Genomic DNA, 21293 nt, shown 5'->3' with positions numbered 1-21293 from the left:
ACTTCAGGTGCTTAGTTAGGAGGTGATGCCGGGAAGCACGGCTCGGGGAGTGGGGGGGGGCAGAAGGGAAGGAAGACAAGGAAGGGGCTTTATTAAGCCATTTGCCACCGTGGGCAGCTGGGGCTTGATCTCACCAGGAAACCCTTTAGAACATGCCTCAGACAGACTCCAGCCGAGGGCGAGGGAGATGGGCATTGCTCGTCACTGATGGACAGATGTTTTCTGGGGCCTTGACCTTCTGGCCCTCTGGGTTGCCCTGCACGTGGCACAGAGGGCTCCTGTGGTCAGGAAAAAGCAGAGTCACAGGCTTTGCAGGAAGCAGGCTCCGGGCGTAGAGGGGGATGTGGAGGGGACGTGGGTGGAGTGCCAAGGACATCTGGGCAAAGTAAGAGAACCCAAACAGGGTGCCGCTGGCTAAGGGTGCCGAAGAGGGCGTGAATGGAAGGTGGAGCAAGAGGAATCCCTTGAGGTGAGAGAAGAAGGCAGTTACTCACCTTTGTGACGGGGCACCTGAGCTGTGGGTGGGGCAGGTGCCTGGCTGCCATGTCCAGTCACTCTGGTCTGAAGGGGAGATGCTGGACTATCGCCCTTCCTCCCTGTGTGGACCGAATTGTGTCCCCCAGACTCAGAGATTGAAGCCCTAACCCCCAATGTCACTGTGTTTGGAGACAGGGCCTGTGAGGGGGTGATTATGGTTAAATGAGCTCATAAGGGTGGGGCCCTAATCTGATGGGGCTGGTGTCCTTCTAGGAAGAGGACAAGGCACCAGAGCTTGCTCTCCCTCTGCACAAGCACAGAGAAAAGTCCAGGTGAGGACACAGTGAGAAGGCTGCCGTCTGCAAGCCAAGGAGAGAGCTCTCACCAGAAACTGAATTTGCTGGCAGCTTGATCATGGACTTCCAGCCTCCAGAACTGTGGGAAAATAAATGTCTGCTGTTTAAGTTCTCCCATCTGTGGTGTTTTGTTACGGCAGCCCGAGCAGACTAACACACCCCTTCAATCTTCCTAAGCACCCCTGGGACTATCTGGAATATTGAAGATGTCCTCTTATCCATAGAGTTCTGGGATCGATTTTAATCAACAACAAATGCTGTGGCGCATAGGAGGTATATCAAATGTTAAATCTGTAATTGATTAGAGACATTTTGAGCTTCTGAATGGTCCACGTCTGCAATTCCCTTTCCCCATCCTTGCAGCCACTCGTGGAGTCAGAGGCGAGAGCCAGGAGTGGTCCCGAGGCTGTGGGATCCCCTCTTCTTCCTCCTCCTCTTCCTCCTTCTTCAGGCCGGTTGCCATCTCTAAATTGTAATTTTGTAAATCATAAAATTGTAATTTTCTTAAACAAACCCAACAACAACAAAAACCCATAAATATATTTACAAGTAAACTAGTTGGGGAATGCAGCTTATTTTGGTTTGTCTTAGGTTCTGGATGCATGAGCCAGTGCTTATTTCCAGATCTGTCCATTCCCCTTTATGTGTCTTGTGATACATGCACTTAACTCACTCTCCTAAACAGATCTCTCCGTGAATAGGGAGGAGCCAGACTATGAAGGAAGTTAAGAGCTTTAGGGCAGCTAAGTGGATACTGTTTTTGGTTTTTTTTTTCCCAGCTTAAAATCTTTAAAACCTGATGTTACATTTTATTTTTATTAGGTGACTGGAAACATCCAGGAGGTGGGCATTCCACACCTGGCATTTCATGGGCACAGCTTCTCAAGCGTTCTCCTTCAAATAATGGACCATTACTCTCCACCTCTGAGCTGTCCTCCTAGTGTAAGCCACCTTCATCTCTCACCCAGTCCATTGTCACAGCCTCCCTGTTCACTCTCCTTCCTTTGGTTTACTCTCAGCCTAGCAGTGGGGGCAAATGGGTAGACCGTGCAAGATCAAGTTCCTCCTCTGCTCAAAATCCTCCATGACTTCGTGTCTCACAGGGGCTGCTTGTGGTATGCCCTTACAGCATCTCTCTGGCCTCCTCTCCTACTAGTTTCACTCACTCACTCACACCCCTCCTGCTGGCCTGGCCCCTTTGCTATGTATCCCAGGGCCTATGCACACACTGTTTCCTCTCTCTAGAATGCTCTTCCCTAGTTATCTACAGGTCTCACTCTCCTACCTCCTCAGGTCCTTCCTAACATGTTGCCTTCTTACTGAAGCTTTCCCCAGTTCCGCTCTTCAAAAGAGGACCCCAAGTCATCCCCCCTGTTGTCCTTATCTTATTTTCTTCTCCTCTACAGCACTTCTAATAGACTATGCATTTTTCTTACTCATTTTGTTTACTGTCTGCCTCTCCTCCGTGAATGTGGCCCATAAAGGGCAGGTATTTGTCTGAGTTCTATCTGCCGTGTGCCCAGCACAGAATGATGCCTGACACGTAGTCGATGTACAAAAATAGGTGTCAGATGAATCTGTGGAAGGCGTCAGGGTGGTAGGCAGGATGGGAACACCCGCTGGGCTTCCCTTAAACCAGAGGTGCAGCCTAGATGCTCATAGAGACATTTTCTTTGGTTTGCACAGTATATTTCAAAAACTTTATTAGTTATCAATTCATAAGAAATTGGTCACTCATATAAAATCCAGATACCTGGCATCATTTGAAAAGTATGGGAAGATCAACCGCGTCCCCCTCCCCATGGCAATGATGAGTGGGGCTGAGCGGTGGCCACGCACCAAGCACACGGTCGGGCATCCTCTCCTGCTGTGCTTGCTTCTCCAGGCCAGGCCGACGGCTGGAGAACAGGGAGGGTGCGGGGTGGGCAAGGTGGGCAGAGGCAGCAGCACACTTCAGTTAAGATCTTGCTTTATCAAGGAGGGAAATGTCCTTGGCGTTTAGCTGCGCACATTCCCATTGGTGGTTGCTCCCAGCTTCCTGGTCCCTGTGATCTCCGAGCCGCAGAGCCTTTGTCACATCCTGGCTCCCTACACATCCTCAGAGGCACGTGGTCAAGAATAGATGGATGAAGATGCAGCTTAAGAGAGAAAAGAAAATGTACCTGTTGGTCACGTGTATGTGGTTCTCCACGCACATGCCGGAAGGTTAAAGTGGCCATAAAGCACCATTTTTGCTAAATAGAGCAATTCTACTGTGTCGTTGGCAAAGTGCGCCTGAGCACATCTTACACGTGTCAACCGGGTGCTCACTGAACAGAACTAATTAAGGAAAGAGAGAAAGAAAGAAAAATAAGACCTCAGGACACAAGCTTTCAGCATCTAAGGAGTTACTGTAATTAACAAGCAGTAGAGAAAATGATATTACTTATTCCTCATCCTGTGTTCATTTAGCCTCTTATATCACGTTCCTTCTTTTACTCCTGATTCAGTGCACAGTTTTGCCTTTGGAGGAGCTGGGGCAGAAGTCCTCAGTCACAGCTTCTCTCAGTACATTTAGAAATAACAAAAGACCTGTCAATTAGTTGTATTATTTATAAAATATTTCTCGTTCACCTTTTATGCTTACAACATTAAAAAGATCCAGAAATAACATAGTAACACATACAAGTTACTATATCCCTTACCCTTAAGTTTCTTCAGAATTTAAAAAGCACACATCCCTCCCATCTCCCCACCCCACATGCCAAAAAGTTTTGATTTCAAACTTAAACCTTGAGACACAAAGACCTCAAATTATGAATAACATAAGTTTCTGTAATTGATTTCTTCTCTCAGGTTATTCAGTGCCTACACTGGAAATACGATTAATTAGACTTACGTGTATAATGACACATACCCATTTGAAAAAATCTAATACTGTGTTAAGCTACTTGGACCTTTGGTTCAGTTTTGAAAAGAAGTTATTATTTCCCACTGCTCAGCATATCACGTTTCCCACAGTAGAAGCTGAAAATGGATTTACCGACTAATTGTTGGACCACTGTTTATGTGTAGGTGAGAGAGATTTCAGCCAGTCAGTCAGCAAGTTTGCTATCACCTCTTATGTAAGAATCATGGCTCCAGGCTCTCTGAGTCAGTCCAGGCTGCTATAATAAATTATCATAGACTTGATGGCTTAAACAACAAACATTTATTTCTCACAGTTATAGAGGCTGGGAAGTCTGAGATCAGGGTGCCAGCTGATTTGGTTCCTGGTGAGAACCTTCTTCCTGGTTATGGTTTCACGTGGCCTTTCCTTGGTGAGTGTAGGCACAAAGAGAGGGTGAGACCTCCTGTCTCATCCTCTTTTTATAAAGGCACTAATCCTCATCATGGGGCACCCACCCGCAGAACCCTAGATGACTGACCCTAATTATCTCCCAAAGACCTCACCTCCAAATGCTATCACACTGGGGCATTAGGGCTTCAATATGTGAATTTTGCAGGGTTAACTCAGGCCATGGGGAAGCAAAGATAAATGAGGCAGTGAGACCCTCTGGGACTCACAGTTCATAGAGAGATAAACATACAAGCAAACGCAGCATTTAGGAAACAAAAAGAAGTATAAGCAAAGTGCTGTGGAGAATTGGGGAAGGAATAATGGCTCTTTATGAGCAAAGGAGCTAGAAGGACATGTCACATTCAGGGAATGGCACCAGCTGATGATAACAGTGGTGGCCGCTGCTCCTTTGGCTACCTTCTCTAAGGCTGCTGGACAGTTGCTGCTCCCATTTTTTGCTGTCACACTTGGCCTCACTGACCAGTCCTCTTGGGGTGTGGTGCCATCCAGTGAATTCAGCCTCTATAAGCTACACTTTTCCTGTTGCCTTCTTGGAGGAGCCAAAACAAGTTTCCCAGAGACAAGAAAGGAGGCTACATTGAGGTACCCGACCCAGTATGGCAGCCAACTTTGTTCTTCCTGGCTGTATTCCAACTGGTGTCTATGGGGGGTGCTCTCTCTGGCCACCTTCAGGATGCTTGGCAGTCCTTTGGGTGTGCCTGATAGAGACACGCTGGGGTGAAGGGGGAGCAGTGGGGTATGTCAGGGTATGGGGTGGAAGTGGTACTCCCACCTCTACTGGGTGGAAGCCACAGCTCAGTACAGACAAGCCCTAGGGATTCTGGCACTGCTGCAGCCCAAATTCTAGGCATGCATCAGGGGCCAATCTAAAGAGATAAGTCAGTGAATGGATTTGGGAGCATGGCGGAGATGGAATGCTCCATTTCAAGTCATCAAATGGGAACTGTGTCTTTATGTAAAATGCGAAAAGGGACGAGCAGAAATACCCCTCTGAAAATCTATCTTGCTGAAAACTCAAGTTAATGGGATAAAGCAAGGGTGATTACCCACGACTGTCTCTCCTTTCTATACCTGGCAATTCCAGGGCCTGACTATCCATCTCCTTGTCCCCATTTCTTCAGAGAGCCTTGAAATCCTTCATCTAACAGGACACCTGCTGGCACTTCCTGGTGTCCCAGATTTCCCTTGGGCTCACATGAAAATTAGGTCCTCACCACCATCCTTTCTTTACCGTGAGACCATCTCGTTTCTGCTGAGTTTTGGGTCACACCAAACCCTAAGCGCTAAGGACCCTCACCATTCTAATTGACCTGATGACCGTTAATGCTTCCAGAAGTTTCCTGCCACCTTCACTTAAAGAAGCTTTGTCAATAACTATGGCCCTTTGAGCAAATCACTGATTCCCAGTATCCACATCTATAGGACAAGGGGGTAGAATTAGATAATTTCTAGGAGTCCCACCAAGTAAAGAGAAGAATGCTAGCATCGACTCAGACTCCTCCTACACACATCGGATCCCGTGGAAAGTAAATTGAAAGGAAGTGGGAAAGAGAGACAGCACATATTGGATTTCTCATTAGTCCCACTGCCTGGTTCTCATTAGCGAGCCTTCTGGGTTATGGGCACAAGGGCCAGGACTTATTTTCATGGCTGAATAGCACATGTGAAATGTAGACTATTTCTAATCCATATTATATGAGCTCCACACTTTGCTATCTCATAAAGTAATGGGCAGTGCTCAAGGAAAACCCCACCAGAATGACGGGCTAATCCTTGAGGGGGAAAATATTGCTGTTCTGCATAAGCTTTTGCTCTCTGCTTAATTAATCCCTAAAACTTTCAGGCCTTAATGAGAATAATTAGACTTGACAGTACTGAGCTTAATGTACAACCACAGACAACAAAAAGCGCGTTCAGTGTATAAGCTTCCCAGAGCTTTGCTGAAAGACTGGCTAATGTTATTTACAGGGGCCCCAGTTAGGGGCCGGATGAGGGCTCAGACTTGAAATGTGGCTAGAGCTCCCCAGGGACCATTCCTCTGAGGAGCAGGGTACTGGTGCCCCCGCTTTGTGGTTTTCACTCCCTAACAAACCGTGGTCTAGACAGGACCTGGCTGGAAACTCCCTTATTACCTCCCTGGCCAGACCACGTTTATCATCACCTTGAGTGGGATGCTAGCGCAAACCTCCAGGCCTCTCCTGTTCACGTAATGAATCGAGGGAGCCCCACCACTGCACTCCCGTGTCTGCCAGCTTCTGGAAATCCCTCATTTTCCCGAAAACTATTCATTTGTCAACAGAGGGATAATGTTAAAGCCTTAAAGACAAATCAGACGGAAGGCAGGGGTGGGAGAAGCAGGCAGGGGTGGGAGAAGCAGGCAGGGTACGGCCTGGGAGAGATGGCTGCTTCAGTTCAGGGCAGTTTCTCTTATTTGTTAGCCTTGCGCCAGCCTCTCTGGCTTCTTGAAGAAAAGGTTTAGGTCTCCTTTGAAACAGTTCGGGTTCACCCTTCCCAGGTGGGGCGTCTGTAAGCATTCCTCTGGCACCACAGGGGTGACGGGGTTTATTTGTCTGCGTCTGTGCAGGGGCTGCACAGAGAGGGATGGGACGACCAGGCAGGTTCTTGGGGTTTTCGGTGGTGAAGCTGTCCGGGCTTTGGGGCACAGACTCGGAGAAGGGATGGCAGGCACTTCCCGCCTGGTGGGGTGACATCTGGGTCCCCAGGAGCGGGGGCGGATTTCTGCACATTCAGTCAGCGGTAATTAGGCAGGAGGCAGGAGGCAGGAGGGTGGTGAGCGAAGCTTCCTAAACCACTCCCCAGGTTTACACCAAGAGTTGTCACGTCCATTTGGAGAAAGATCTTTCTCTGAATCAAAAAACAACAGCTAAGCAAAATGCCCGGTGCTTCTCAGTTTTAAAATAATATAAACTTCAGGGTTCTTGTAGATCTAAAGAGATTAAAGCAAAGGGATGCAACATGTTATTAGAAAACCAACATGTGACCCTTTTAAAAACAGAAATTAGCACAATACCCACACACGCACACACACCCCAATGTGAAGACAGGAACTTGGACCCTGTAAGTGGCACTAAGCTAGCGACTTTGTTTTTAATTTTCAATCAAGGATCTAAAACAGACTTCAAAGGGCATTTCAGCTGACAGTTTTATTTTCTCCTTGAGGAAGAGGAAAGATGAATAAGCGTAAAGCCAGATCGTTCTCAAAATAATTGCAGCCCTGACATATCTAAATGAGTTTGTAAAAGAAAATACAGTGGCAATTGATCTTATTAATTAGAGATGTACCAGGATCGTAATACCCACTTATCCACGGACTGCCTGCAGCTACAAAAATAAAATAAAATAAAATAAAATAAAATAAAATAAAATAAAATAAAATAATTAACCACTTTCTCCTGGGGAACACAATTTCTTTCCCTCCCTGCCATAGAAAGTCAGTTGTAAAAAACCCCCTCATTACCGCTTTTTTCCCTCCACAGTGGGTAACAGCCAGAGAGAACAGTTTGGATTGGTTTCCTGTCTGCAGAGCCCAGGGTTTACACTGGATTGCGTGATGCCTTGCATAGCACAGTGGCTTGTTACAATTAATTGAACGTGTAATCTGACAAACAAACAAACAGAATGTGCTACAGGAAAATGGGAGAGTTGTTTTTTCTCAGCCTGTACATGTCATTTACCTGTGAGAGATGGCAGCGGGAGCCCAGGGCGGGCAGGCCCACCTCTATCAATTGCTCATTCTGTCTCTGCACCCACCCGTGATCCTATTTCTACTAACAATCGCTTTACATATGGAACGGACTCAACGGAACGGCCCAGTGATAAAACGCTGAGTGACAGTTACCTCTGAGAGTGGCCCAGCCCTGAACTAGTGGAGGTGAATCATCAGGTTGACTGCATGTAAAACTTATATTGATATAAACGTTCACTGTGTTGTTGCGGAAGAGGAAGGATTGGAAAGAGAGAGGAGGAGAAAGAGGAGAGAAAGGAGAAGAGGGGAGAGAGGAGGGAGGGAAGAGGAGAAGAATACTGAATTGTTTAGCACTGGGAGGAACACCTGGTGCTACCCCAGTGATTTCATCGAGAGTCTGTGTGTGTGTGCGTGTGTGCGTCTGTGTCGTGTGTGCGTGTGCGTGCGTGTGCGTGCGTGTGTGTGTGTGCGTGGGCGTGTGTGTGTGTGTGCGTGTGCGTGTGTGTGTGTGTGTGTGTGTGTGTGTGTGTGTGTGTGTGTGTGTCTGGGGCAGATGTGGGCAGGGAACTCAAACCGGGAAGGCAGGCACACTGTGCCTACAGTTAGTTGCAAGGTGAGTGGGAGCTAAGACCTAGCGTTGGTGGCTCACCCAGATGGGCACCCCGCAGGGACTTGAATCTGCGCTTTTAAGGGCAGCCTCTCTTTAATTTACACAAAGATGCAGTGGGGGCCAGAGGCAGTCCTGCAGGGAGAAGTGTGGTGTCATTTGAAAACAAAGCGGGGGGCGAGAGTTTTGATACTAAAAGTGACCATGTTACCTTTCATCTTCCCACCCCTCTAGAATAGAAAAATGCGTGGCCCACAGACTCTGTGCCCATATTGGCATCACCTACACAAAGCTAAACCAACCAACCAAACAAATAAAGACAAAAATCTTTCAAAAGCAAAATACCCTCTAATATCACAATGGCTGTGATTTGACTTTATCAGAGTAAAAAGATTAAATTGATTATGGAATACTGAATAATTTAAAGGACGGCCTAGCAGCTTCCACTGGGTCTAGGGATGCCAAAGGCTATTGTCTTATGTCCTGGAAGCTGGGTTCTTATTGAGGTGTGAAGAACACGTGTGGCCACGTGTCCCCTGGTGTAGGGACTCACCAACTCTGACCTCCAGATTAACTAGGGTGAACGCAGATGCAAGAGACGCTGTTGGGATGCCAGGGATGGCCATGGAAAAGTACAGGCCCTGAGAGCAAGCCTCCAGCTCTGTCTGGAGTAGTCGACAGGCCCCAGTCAGGGAAAGAAAAAGAATGCTCCCAACAGATCAAAGCCCTCAGTCTCTTAAAATGGAAATGAACATTTTACAAAGGCCTTTCTCAAGGGAGAAATATGCAGTAAATCGGAGCTTTTGAAAGACAACTGGGGCCTGTGCTGGTTTTTGAATAACTTGCCATTTAATACATGTTCTATTTTTGACCCTTTAGGGAAATATACAACCCCATCTGAAATTTATGGGCCAAAATAATTTAACTTTTTTAAAAAAACCTCATTTTTATAAGTTTTTGTGTTGGAGACAAATGATCTGAAAGCTTTCTTTTTACGGTACGATGATGAGGCGAGGTCATTTAACAAGAGGAGGGAAATGCTTTTCTCTGCATACCAAGTCAGACTTGGTGAGTTTTTGGCAAGTTAAGTCCAGCGCCCTGGGTCTCAGGATCTGTGAAGAGAAGCCAGTGCATGGAGCACTGAGGATGTGTTCTTGGGTTTCCTTTGTAAGACCCCGAGGATGTACCAATATACCCATTACATATTGTCTCTTCCAAGACGTGTGTGTGTACAGACATAGAGAATTTGAAGCCCAAGATGGTATTTCATGCATCCCCAGTCCTGGTGAAAAGGAAGTACTCAGTGTATGTTTGAATTCAGTGGTTGCGTGTTTTTCTCATCTTTCCTAATCCCTACGGTCCTGGGTACACAGTCTGTCCACAGTACACTCTTGCTGTCTTGTAAAATCTTACCTGTCCTTGACCATCTTTGGGTTGGAGCACAGAGGACCCGGGAAAGCAGCATCTTACTTACCAGAGCCTTGAACTGTTAAAAATCACGCAGGCTTACTTCACCTTTGTTTCGGGGGTAGAGTCTCATTTTCATGAGTGGTGCAGCAATCGTATTTACTCACATCACTCCGTCACCATCCCTTTCTGCTGACTCTTGAGAGCAAATGTCCCCACAGCATCCACCTGGGATTCCCACTAACCCGACTCAGATTCAAGGGTTGAGGGAATTCAGGATCTGAGGAATGACTCAAAGACCACATGGAGTTTGGTTTTGCATGTTTTCTTTGAGTGCTGGCCAGCAAAGACCGTGGCCTCACATAATTTTTCTGCCGGGTGTGGAAGAGTGCCACAGAAAGATGATTCATGAGAAGAAATTGTCGAGTTTCTGCCTGGAGCGGGGTGGAAAAAACTTGGTTGAAAAAAATCCCAGACATGCACACAAAAGACACATAGAACCAAATTTATATCTTTAGCTTTGGGAATCTACATTCATTATTTCTCTCACTTACTTGACTTGAAAAAGGGTGAAAATTGGGCCACAAAGCTCTTGTTGGGTTATAAATAAGATTTTTGATTATACATAAGTGTCTGGGCCACAATAGTACCCAGTATTTGCTTTGTGTTCCTCAGTTCATAAAGTGCTTTTCCTATATATTTAACCTTCATATTAGCCCCAAATATGGGCATTGTTCTTTTACCAACATTACCTGATGAGACAATGGAATCTTTATGAGAGGCTACATGGACAGTAAGAGTACAAGCATTTTAGCCCAGGCCCTCTGCATTCTGGGACCTTTTGTTTCAGCCACAAGGTGACTTACTGCAGTCCAATGCCAATTCTGCAGCATCAACCGGCAGTCCACAACTGAATTCAGTTCTTACGTTTAACTAACCAGAGTTTGCATCAGATCCCACAAGTGAAAGGGCAAGGTGTGTAACAACACTGCCCTCACTTCACACACCAGCCACAGGTGGGGTCCCCAGGCTACCCACACTTCTGCCCTCTGGGGTATAAATTCAGTGGTTTCCATAATTCCTTCTGATTCAAGAAGTCACTAGAATGACTCACCAAACTCAGGAAAGCGCTATACTTACAATTACCATTTGATTACAAAGCAGACAAATGAACATCCAGATGAAGAGATACACAGGGCAGAATCGTGGGGAGTGAGAGGGTGTGACTCAGCTTCCATGCCTTCTCCTCCTGGAATCCAGGTGTGTTGCCCTCCCAGCACATCAGTGTGTTCACCAACCAAGAAGCTCTCTGAGCCTCCTTGCTTTGTTTGTTATTATTATTATTTTTTAATCAAGTTTTCCTCATGTGGGCATGGTTGATTAAATCATTGACCAGTGACTGAACTCGATCTCCAGTCCCTCTCCCATTCCCAGAGGTCAGAGGAGGTAGCTGAAATTCCAACCCTCTAATCACATGGTTGGTTCTTCTGGCACCAGTCTGGATGCTGAAGTTATCCCCGGGCCCTATCATGAGTCACCTCATTAGCATAAACTCAGGTATGGTAGAGAGGGGCTCATTATGAATTTAAAAAGACACTCCTGACACTCAGGATATTCCAAGGGCTTCTGAAGCTCTGTGCCAGAACCGGGAACAAAGACCACCTACATTCTTTATTAGATCACAGTGGTCTATAGTAGGTAGGTTCCAACTAGGGCCACCAACAATACCTACCTCCCACCCCCATAGTTGCAAGTGGCCCCCAGCCTTAAAAGGGGGCTATTTTTTCTCTTGTGGAAATTCCCTTTAGAGGTCAGCTGCCATGCTTTTAGAAAGTTCAGTTGTTTGAAAGACCAGAGACTACATTGAAAGGGACCTGGGAGGATGAGAGGCCCTGAAAGCAGATAAGGCTGGAGGTCCCTGGAGAAAGAGAACCAGTCATGGCTTCCTTGATGGAAGAGAAGCCATTTTTGGCCTAAGCCATTTGGTGATCTAAGCCTGGCCACAATGCTTGCCTTTAAACAGATCTCAGTAATTAATGACCTTAAGGGAACAAAAGAATGCAGAAACAAACAACTGTCGTCAGGTAAGAGAAGTAACAATACCAAAGGTAATATATCAGTTGTAAAGACTCCTAGTTCTGTTTCAATGGTAAAGATTAGCCTGAAGCACTCAACCACCAGGTCAACTGGAACCTAAGGGAGGATGATATTGACCTTTTCTGACCCTCATGACTTCAGTCAACTAAAGCTTGGACTCTCAAGTACCCAAACCCCTTCAATAATATGCATGTACCCTTAGCTTAAAACTTCCCCAATTTTGCTGTTTGGGGAGACACTGCTTTGGGAAAGATCCCCAGTGCCCTCCTTCCTTGCTGCAAGTAATAATAAATCCTTCCTTCTCCTGATCTTTGGGTTGCTTGTGTCTTTTGGCTCAACATCCATCTAGAGGGGAACCCAGATTGTGGGTAACAGCCCCGCTGAATGCAGCCATGTCAGTGACCCCAGCTATTCCACATGGAGCAGAAGAGCCTCCCAGCTGATCCAAGCCAACTTACGTCATTGGGAGAAATCATACATTTTTGTAGTTTTAAGCCATTACGTTTAGGGTAGTTTGTTACACAGCAGCAGATAACTGAAACATGGGCCTATTGAGATCCTTCTGATAGTTTGGTATTTTGACAACGGAACTTCACAAAATGTCTTTCCCAGAAGCATTTCAGTTATGCAGAACTCTGCTACATAGAGAAGAGTGTTAAAGGGAGCCTCCATAATAAGAAACATTTAGAGGACCATGTCTTGTATTAAAAAGTACAATATTGAGCCTGGTTAATTTTGATTGTCCTTTCTCCAGTGTTTCTTTTATTTGTCTTCCTGTCATCGCTTCTATGCACTTTTCTGTGTCCTTCTGGTTTACTCCCTTGGTGAGCCTAATGCAAGGACTAACTCAAAACTCATGAAACTTCTTCCTAAATATCCATGCAAAGACTTACTTATCCAAGTAGGTTTGGTTACTCATTATAGTTACCATTTTCATTGCCTACATTTTGTAGAAGCTATAACCAAAGACCCCAAAATTGGTATTTTAAGAAGAAAAGAAGAAATTTATATTTATCTAACAAATTCAAGAGGAGAGAACTGGTTGGCAGGGCAGAGCTACACCATGCGGTCATCAGGGAGCCAGGTTCCTTCCACTATGCTGCCCTGCCATCTCCTAGGGCATGGTCAGGGCTGGATTCCTGTGGTGCCTGGAGGGTGGATAAAGTGATGGAGGAACAATGCACAATACTTTAAACTGAGGTCTGGGAATGACCCACAGTACTTCCATTTTCCACTGAGAACATTGTCATGTGGCCACACCTGGTAGTCACTGGCGGGGTACCCATGTGCCCAGGGGCCATTATGATGACAGCCACATACCCAGCTTCTGCTTCTACAGGAGTAGAAAAAATGAGTTTTGGTAAATAATTAGAAATATGTACCATAGATGCCTTATAGTCTTTAAAAGCAATCTCAAAAAAGAAAAAGAAAAAGAAAAAAATCGGCATTTTGAAAAAAACATTAAACAGTAGCAGCATCATTTTAATAATTAGATTGGCTACAAATCTAAAAGTATGGCAACTGACTTCCAAAGGGAGTGTTCCAAAGAGAAAAAGTAGAAGCTACCAGTTCTTTTATTTATTTATTTTAAATTTTATTTATTTATTTATTTATTTTTGACTGTGTTGGGTCTTCGTTTCTGTGTGAGGGCTTTCTCTAGTTGCAGCAAGCGGGGGCCACTGTTCATCGTGGTGTGCGGGCTTCTCACTATCGCGGCCTCTCTTGTTGCGGAGCACAGGCTCCAGACATGCAGGCTCAGTAGTTGTGGCTCACGGGCCCAGTTGCTCTGCGGCATGTGGGATCTTCCCAGACCAGGGCTCGAACCCATGTCCCCTGCATTGGCAGGCAGATTCTCAACCACTGCACCACCAGGGAAGCCCTACCAGTTCTTTTAAGACCTGGGCTCAGAAGTTTTGGAATGTCATTTTCTTTGCATTCTGTTAGTCAAAGCAAGTCACATGGTCAGCCCACATTCAAGGGAGGGGAAACAGATACACCTCTTAAGGTTGGGGGCCACTTGCAACTATGGGGGTGGGAGGTAGGTATTGTTGGTGGCCCTAGTTGGAACCCACCTACTATAGACCACTGTGATCTAATAAAGAATGTAGGTGGTCTTTGTTCCCGGTTCTGGCACAGAGCTTCAGAAGCCCTTGGAATATCCTGAATGTTAGGAGTGTCTTTTTAAATTCATAATGAGCCCCTCTCTACCATACCTGAGTTTATGCTAATGAGGTGACTCATGATAGGGCCCGGGGAAAACTTCAGCATCCAGACTGGTGCCAGAAGAATCAACCACGTGATTAAACGGTTGGAATTTCAGCCCCATCCTCTGACCTCTGGGAATGGGAGAGGGACTGGAGATCGAGTTCAGTCACTGATCAATACTTCAAAGGCAACAATCTTTTTTTTTGTATGTACGGAGTCTGAACTATTTGTTTACAAAGCCCATTAAATTATTTTTAGTCCTACCTGATATTCTCCCCTTTTCAGTACCTCTCTCTTTTCCTGAGAGCCAAACCAACAGTGGCAACAACTCAACAGCATCAGGCCCCAAGGAGCTGTGGAATAATTGGCAGACAGCAGCTCACATTCTGCCCGCTAGGTACCTCAAATGACTCCTCAAATAAGTATGCAGAGCCATTTCCTCATTCTCTTGACTTCTAACGGCCCTTTCTCAACCTTGTATTTTCACCAGTGTTAACTTGTGAGGGAAAGCTTGCACCTCATCTTCTCATTTTGTGTTACTTACGAATTGCCACACATCAAATGGACATATTTGATTCAGTAGCATACATTTAAATGTTTAAAATATGAGGAGTGTTCGAGGGATGCCATTTCACTTAGCAGTCAGTGCTAACATCATTTTTTGAAATGCTCTCCATTTCCGTGATGTAGCCAAAGCTTTATTTATCATCAGATTTGCATTTTGTGATGTATTCTTGAGCCAGCCAAACTCATCTAAAAGCGAGCTCATTTAATGCAAAGTAGATTTAAATGTGACTGCTTTAAAATGGACCACCCTGTTTAAATGCTCCTCCGGATGTAATTAGAACAAACTTGAGTTCCATAGGCAGGAAAAAAAGGCAAGCTAAATGATCTCCTTCCCCCTGAGTAATTTTTGACCATGCACCAATAAAACTGCTTATCAAGAAATGGTTTATTTTTAATGTAACTTTCCCACAAACAGTTTAACAGGAGGTAGTTTAGGAATGACACACCACATTCGAATAGACATCCAAAATGAACAAATCATGATGTTTCCAGCCTTCAGTAGCCCTTGTCTCTTCAGACAAGAGAGAAAAAGAGAAAAGAGATAGAAGGAGATAAAGAGGGAAAGAGAGAAAGAAACAGACAACAAACAAAAAGAAAAAAGGAAAAGAAAAAAATAGTAGCGCTATGAGACAGTCTAAACTCCAATTGTGACTTATATTCAGAAGCATCTTATTATCTCCTGAGTGAACTAAGATTCTGTCACTTAACTCCACTTGCGTCCCAGCCGCCATGACTGATGGAAATGTTATTTGGGAGCTACTCACATAAAACGACACCATCCAAATAGGATCTGGTAGTATGAGCATGCTTGTCAAATCTCCCATCCCCTACACAATGAACCTCAGAACAGAGCTGCTGCTTCCCGAGTCCTGGCGGATCCAAGCTTGGTGCCAGCCATTAAAAATAAAAGCCCGTTAAACTTTCAGGACATACTTGCACATTTTTGGGAGCCGCCAAGTTTTCAAGAGTTGAGCCAGTTCAGTGGTGATATCACCAGACCAGCGTCGCCTAGGCAATGAAAGTAGTTGCCATGGAAACCCCAGTGCTGCGCCCATCAACAGCTTTACAATTTTGACAGTTCAGAAAGTGACTATTTAGGAATTTCAATTAGAGCAGAAATATACACATTTAAGTGAACAAAATGCTTTAAAAGTCTATAGAAAATAATTTAGATTTTTTTTTTCAAATCAGAAGGCAGACCTCGAAATATATTCTATGTGTGGAAATGAATTTTGGGAATAATGTAAAAAGAACTCTGTAAAGAAAAATAGATGTTAAAGTTCTTTTATGCCCTTTCCTTCCTTGGAAAGGAAATAGGCACCAAGAATAAATAAGTTGTGAAAAATGATCAGTGGATTTTTTTTAACAGGGTAGCCACAATATGCCATGCTTGTTAAGTCAGAACTCGTGCATATTATTAAGAAATATTTTAGAATTTTATATCTGCCAATTCCTCGTATTTGTACAGTTCTGGCAGGGTATTCTTTTTCACAACTCTGCTGTGAGAGTTAGAACTCTTCTTTCCCTTTTATGTTAAGGGAAATTGAGGCTCACCAGGGTGGGAGATGGGTAGCAAGTAGGGGAGTGCTTGAGATTCCAAATCAGGATGAGGCTCCAACAATTGCTTTGGGCTCTGGTTGCTCTTTAATTCATGGGCAATGAAAGCTGCCCAAATGAATACAGTGACGTTGAAACATCCTTCAAACAGAAAGCAATTTAAGAATAAAGCTCAAATCTATACAAAAGAAACAGGTCCTGTTATTAGAGATACCCAATGTTAATAACAATAATATTAATTTGCACTGGTTAATACTAATACCAAGATCATTACTAAGAACAGCTGTGCTAGTTATTCTTGGTTCGTCTCCTCCATCAAATGTTCCCCCAGAGGCTGACCCCATGGACAGCATCACCTGGACCTGCCCTCTGCTTCCGGTTGGTTTGGGCGATGGAGACATAGGCAGGAGATCAGAGGTGGGAGGAGCGAAAGGTTGGTGTGTTCAGCCCTTCAATCCCTGCCTCTTTGACAGCTCCGGCCTTAGACTGTGGCCATCCTTAGCCATGTCTCCATCCCTCATTGACTCCTGTAGCCTGCCACCACCTCTGTAAATAGTACCGACATTCAATAACTCTTAGTTAAACCTGCTGTACCATCTGTGTCCTGCCCAGACCGGACTTTTAAAATAGCAAACATTTATATAAACGCTTACTCTGTCTTTGCTGCTATTCTAAATGCTTTATGTACATTGACTCTAATCTTTGCAATAACCCTATAAGGTAGGTGCTATTACTATACCCATTTTACAGATGAAAGGTTATGGGAGGAGCTGTTGAAATGCTTTTCAAATCTATTATGTCCTTGGTCCTCATGAGTCCCCTGTGGGGTGGGAGTGGGGAACCGTGATACGAGAGAGTGAAGTTAGGAGAGAACTCAAGGGCACTCAGCTACTCAAGGGCACTCATGCCTCCTTGCCCAGTGGATTTTCTCTCTTCTCTTCGTTCTGTCATTTATCTCTGGTTTTCTCCAATGGGAGGTGTAGGATTCGGTGATATTATTTTATTCCTCAGCTCTGGCTTTCTGCCAGATGCCCTCACTTCGAGAACAGGGCTTCTGGTGACAAAGAGAGGAAGGGCCTCCTGGCCTCCTTTGGCTGCTGGGTCCTCCCTCAGGGTTGTACTTAGAGTACAATATGTGAGTACAGGGGTGCTCCGTCCTGGTGTAGTGATTGTCAAGTGCCCTGTGATGTTTTTAATCAGGCAGCTAGAACTACTTTGGGGTGAGGGGAATGGGGAAAGGGGCAGGGGAGGTTCTACTTGAAAACCTGTTCAAAGGTTTGAAAAAGTTCCCATACTGAGCACTTTCCCTGCCAGCCCACCAAAAACATGCCCTCAACTCACCCCCACCCCATGTTCCCTCTACCTGCACCTCAGGCTGCAAGTTGCCCTTCTGGGACATTTCCTTCTGTTTCTCTCCCAAAGTTTTCTTGTTGTTCATTTAAATCAGATGTTACCTTTTGGAAGAAGTGAAGGGGGCAGAAAAGCACTCTCATAAGGTGTGATCTGTCCTGGGTCCATTGCTCCATGTGGGTGGCCCTGGCCACTTTCATTAGTAATAAGAGGGACACACTGCACAACCACTCAGGGTCAGGTACCACCCTGGGCACTGAAACAAATAAACAAAATTCCTGGCCTGGAAAGATCTTGAGGGTAAAGAGGCATCTTGTGCACTGTTGGTCTCCCAGAGTGTGGCCAGATACCTGTCATGTAGAACGTGCTTAATAGATATTCGATATATAAATGAGTGAATAAATGGACAAATCTTCTATTTATAAATACATGCCTGTGGACAGATATGAGCCATAAAATATTGAAGAGGAAGAAGTTGAGACAGGGGTCAACTGCCTGCTCCGGAGCAGGTATTCCTGGCTGCCGAGGAAGGGCTGGGACTGGGCTAGGGCTTCCTTCTGTCTCTGCAGGGCTTCCTGGGGCTCAGAGGTGGGGACTTGCAGATCTGGCTGGGAGGTTGTAAAGGTGGGAAAAGGTCATTCACAACCCTCTGCTTCTCTCTCCAAATAACTTGGAGCTGCCAGCCTGGGTGAGGATTCCAGAATCAAGGATATGGGACTGAAAGGGGGATAGGCCACCTCCAAAACAGAGGGATACAGTCTAGGGCATGTGGCAGCTTTGGGCTACAGTCATCAAGATATGTCCAAGGTCAAGCCACAAGTTACAGCTCTGAGCTCAGCCCTCCACTTCTTTTCACACCCTCATTTCTCCAGTGAAGCGGTCACATTAGCAACCTTACTTCTTGGCCAGCATCACCCCAGATCTGCCTCATTCATTTCGAAGACGGTAACAGGAAGATAGAGGCTCAGTCTCTCCGAGGCTTGTCTTGCATGGTGATGACTTCAGCAGAACGCTATAGGCCACCTCCAGGCTCACCCATGGCTGATTAATGCCCAGGACGTCTTAGAGCCTCAGGGTGGGCACAGACCAGGGTAACGGCTTCAAAGCTCAGGCCGAGCTGAAGGGTTGGAGGGCCTCTTCGTGTCATGGAGAGGGGTTATGTTGACCCAAGGGAATCCTGGTTACGGAATGGGATAGGGGATCAACCCTGACTTATTCTTCTTTCTTCAGCAAGGGCTTTCCCTTAGAATCAGAGAGGAAGTTGGAAAACATATATGTAGTCAGAAAAAGGAGAGAAGAAAGATAGCGTTACTTTTGTAATTCTTGCTGGTCATAGACCTCGAAACTGCCCATATCTCTGTCATTAGACTCTCCGTGCAATCGGAGAGTCTAATTTTCCAATGCAACTTTTGGAGTCTAATTTCTCCAATTCAACTTTCCAATATAGACTCTAACCTTTCTGTTTTAAACTGAGGTGGGAAGAAATTACCAATTAATCTTTACTTTTAAGCAGTTTTGAGGCTTTTGGACTTAAACAGCTATAGGACTTTTGGTTTAAAAAAATACCTTAGGACATTTGCTGCTTTTAAACAAATTGCTTACATTATGTAAAGCATCTGCACCATTCTTATGTTTATCCTCTCCAATGTTTACAATTCCATAATGCATTTAAATGTACCTTTATTCCCATAGCACATTCAGATTCTGGTTCATGGTCACACCAGAGCCCCTGGGATGTAGCTCAGCAGAGGTACCAACCCCATCACTGAGATGCAGAGACCAGATCATAGACCTAGTGCCACCAGCCTCCCTAGTGGTGGAGCCGCATTTGAACATCAGCCTGTATGACTCCAGAGTGTGTGCTCTTTACTCCACACTGATGCATTGAGAATTTAGTTTCCTTTTGGAACATCTGGTAAAATCGCATTCATTAGTGTCACTGTAACCCAAATCGACCAGCACTCCTTCTGCCACTACCAGGGAGCAGGTCTTTGTTAGGTCAGGGGATATGGAGATGGATAGCTCAAGTCTACTCAAGGAAACAGACACTCAAAGAAGTAGTTAGCAATGAGTCTTCTTCATTCTTCACCCAATTTAGTTTTGCTGAGAACCTTCAGAGCCCATATTAGAAACATCCATGGGAAAACCCACAACACACACACACACACACACACACACACACATGCACACAAGTGGGAGAAGGTGAGGTCAAGCAAACTTATATGAAGCAGAAGCAAAGAATTTCCTGGGCCTTGTCTAGTCAATTCCATCAAGGTTTATAGTCCTCCTTCAGATATGATGCAACAAGGATTACAGATCTCTAAGGAAGATGATTACAGATCTCTAAGGAAGAGCTGTGATGTTAGCAAAATCATTATGGGAATTCCAATATTTGGAATTCCCAAAGCAGTTAATGGCCAAAGGATGGACCTTCAGCATCCTCTTTCATGAGTGTCTTCAGGGACTCCAGCCAGATGGATTTCCAGAGCCTTCCACCCTTCTTTCTGCAACCTCTATCTTAGTTCTAGAGTAAGACCTGCCTCAGGGCTGAAATATTTTTTTAACGTTTTTATCTTGGAAAAGTGTTTAATATACACATAAGTAAACAAAGAGAATAATGACCCCATGTACTCATCATTCATTACCCAGTTTCAATTTGGTACCACTCCTATTTCACTGCTCTCCCCTCCCCCACTTTGGTGTTTTTGTTTGTTTATTTGTTTAACATGATATCATTTTTCTCCTAAATACTTGGAGGAGGTTAACATTTCAGGCAGCGGTTAGACTCGGGGACAGAGGCCCGACCCTGCCTGCACTAGGTTCCCTGAGTCCTGAGTCTCGTTCTGCCTGAGCTTTAGGGGCCCTGGTTTCTAGGGAATTCTCATAATGGCCCTGCTCGTTTAGTTAAATGACGTCTATTAATCTTGAGTGTTGACTTTCACAATTCCTTCTCAATAGTCCTTATTATGTTTGCTTTGAGGATCTAGTTTTTGCACCTCCGCTTAAGGACAAGCCTGAATAGCTTCATTTGCTTTGAGAGAAAAGCAAAAGAAGCCAGTCAACGTCATGAATGAATGGAAGGAAAAAGCAGTCAGAAACGCGTAACTAAAAGTCATTGAGTAAAGATGGGCACAATTTGAAAAACAGAGGGAACATTCCCAAACATTGAGATAAACAGATCCTGTTCACTGAACAGCGGGTACAGAGGTGCCTGCCAACCATTGTTAGTGTTGAATCACCAGTTTTTAGTACCAAAAATAACTAGAGAGACTGAACTAACACTCTCACCATTTTCTGCATCCAGAGACATGAAGTAATTTTCTTAAGGTCATACAGCTTGCTTTCAGATGCTAAAAACCTGAGCACTAACCACTGTCCCACACTGCCTCCAAATACCGATGACAATGGCAAGAGATGAAGACCGTTTAGAGAACTTGGCAAGGGGAGAGCCGGGCCCTAGCACCTTTAACTGCTGAAGTTTTCTTCAAGGAAAACAGTTGCTTTGTTTGTAACCAATGCATACCAGATCGGTACTAGATCATAGCACAGAACTCCCTGTAATATAAGGAAATTACTATTTTCAGGGAAAAGGCCCTCTCCGCGGCATGGTTAGCTCAGATGTGA

The 21293-nt window shown here is 45.1% G+C and overlaps 2 long non-coding RNA genes across 8 annotated transcripts in view; one reads left to right on the top strand and one right to left on the bottom strand.

Moving 5' to 3' along the window:
* The window catches only part of LOC309607184, a 218092-nt gene that overhangs the window by 53553 nt on the left and 143246 nt on the right, over positions 1–21293 (top strand). The window lies entirely within an intron of this gene.
* On the bottom strand, positions 1795–19993 carry LOC309607187. Its single transcript, XR_014232314.1, has 3 exons — positions 9961–19993; positions 4266–7120; positions 1795–2971 (listed from the first exon to the last, which is right to left on the bottom strand). It is a non-coding gene; the product is annotated as an uncharacterized lncRNA (long non-coding RNA).

This window comes from Balaenoptera borealis (genome assembly GCF_965194805.1).
Source record: "Balaenoptera borealis genome assembly, chromosome: 12".
Taxonomy (NCBI): domain Eukaryota; kingdom Metazoa; phylum Chordata; class Mammalia; order Artiodactyla; family Balaenopteridae; genus Balaenoptera; species Balaenoptera borealis.
The sequence above is the reverse complement of the archived record's forward strand: the minus strand, read 5'-3'. Positions and strand labels throughout refer to the sequence as shown.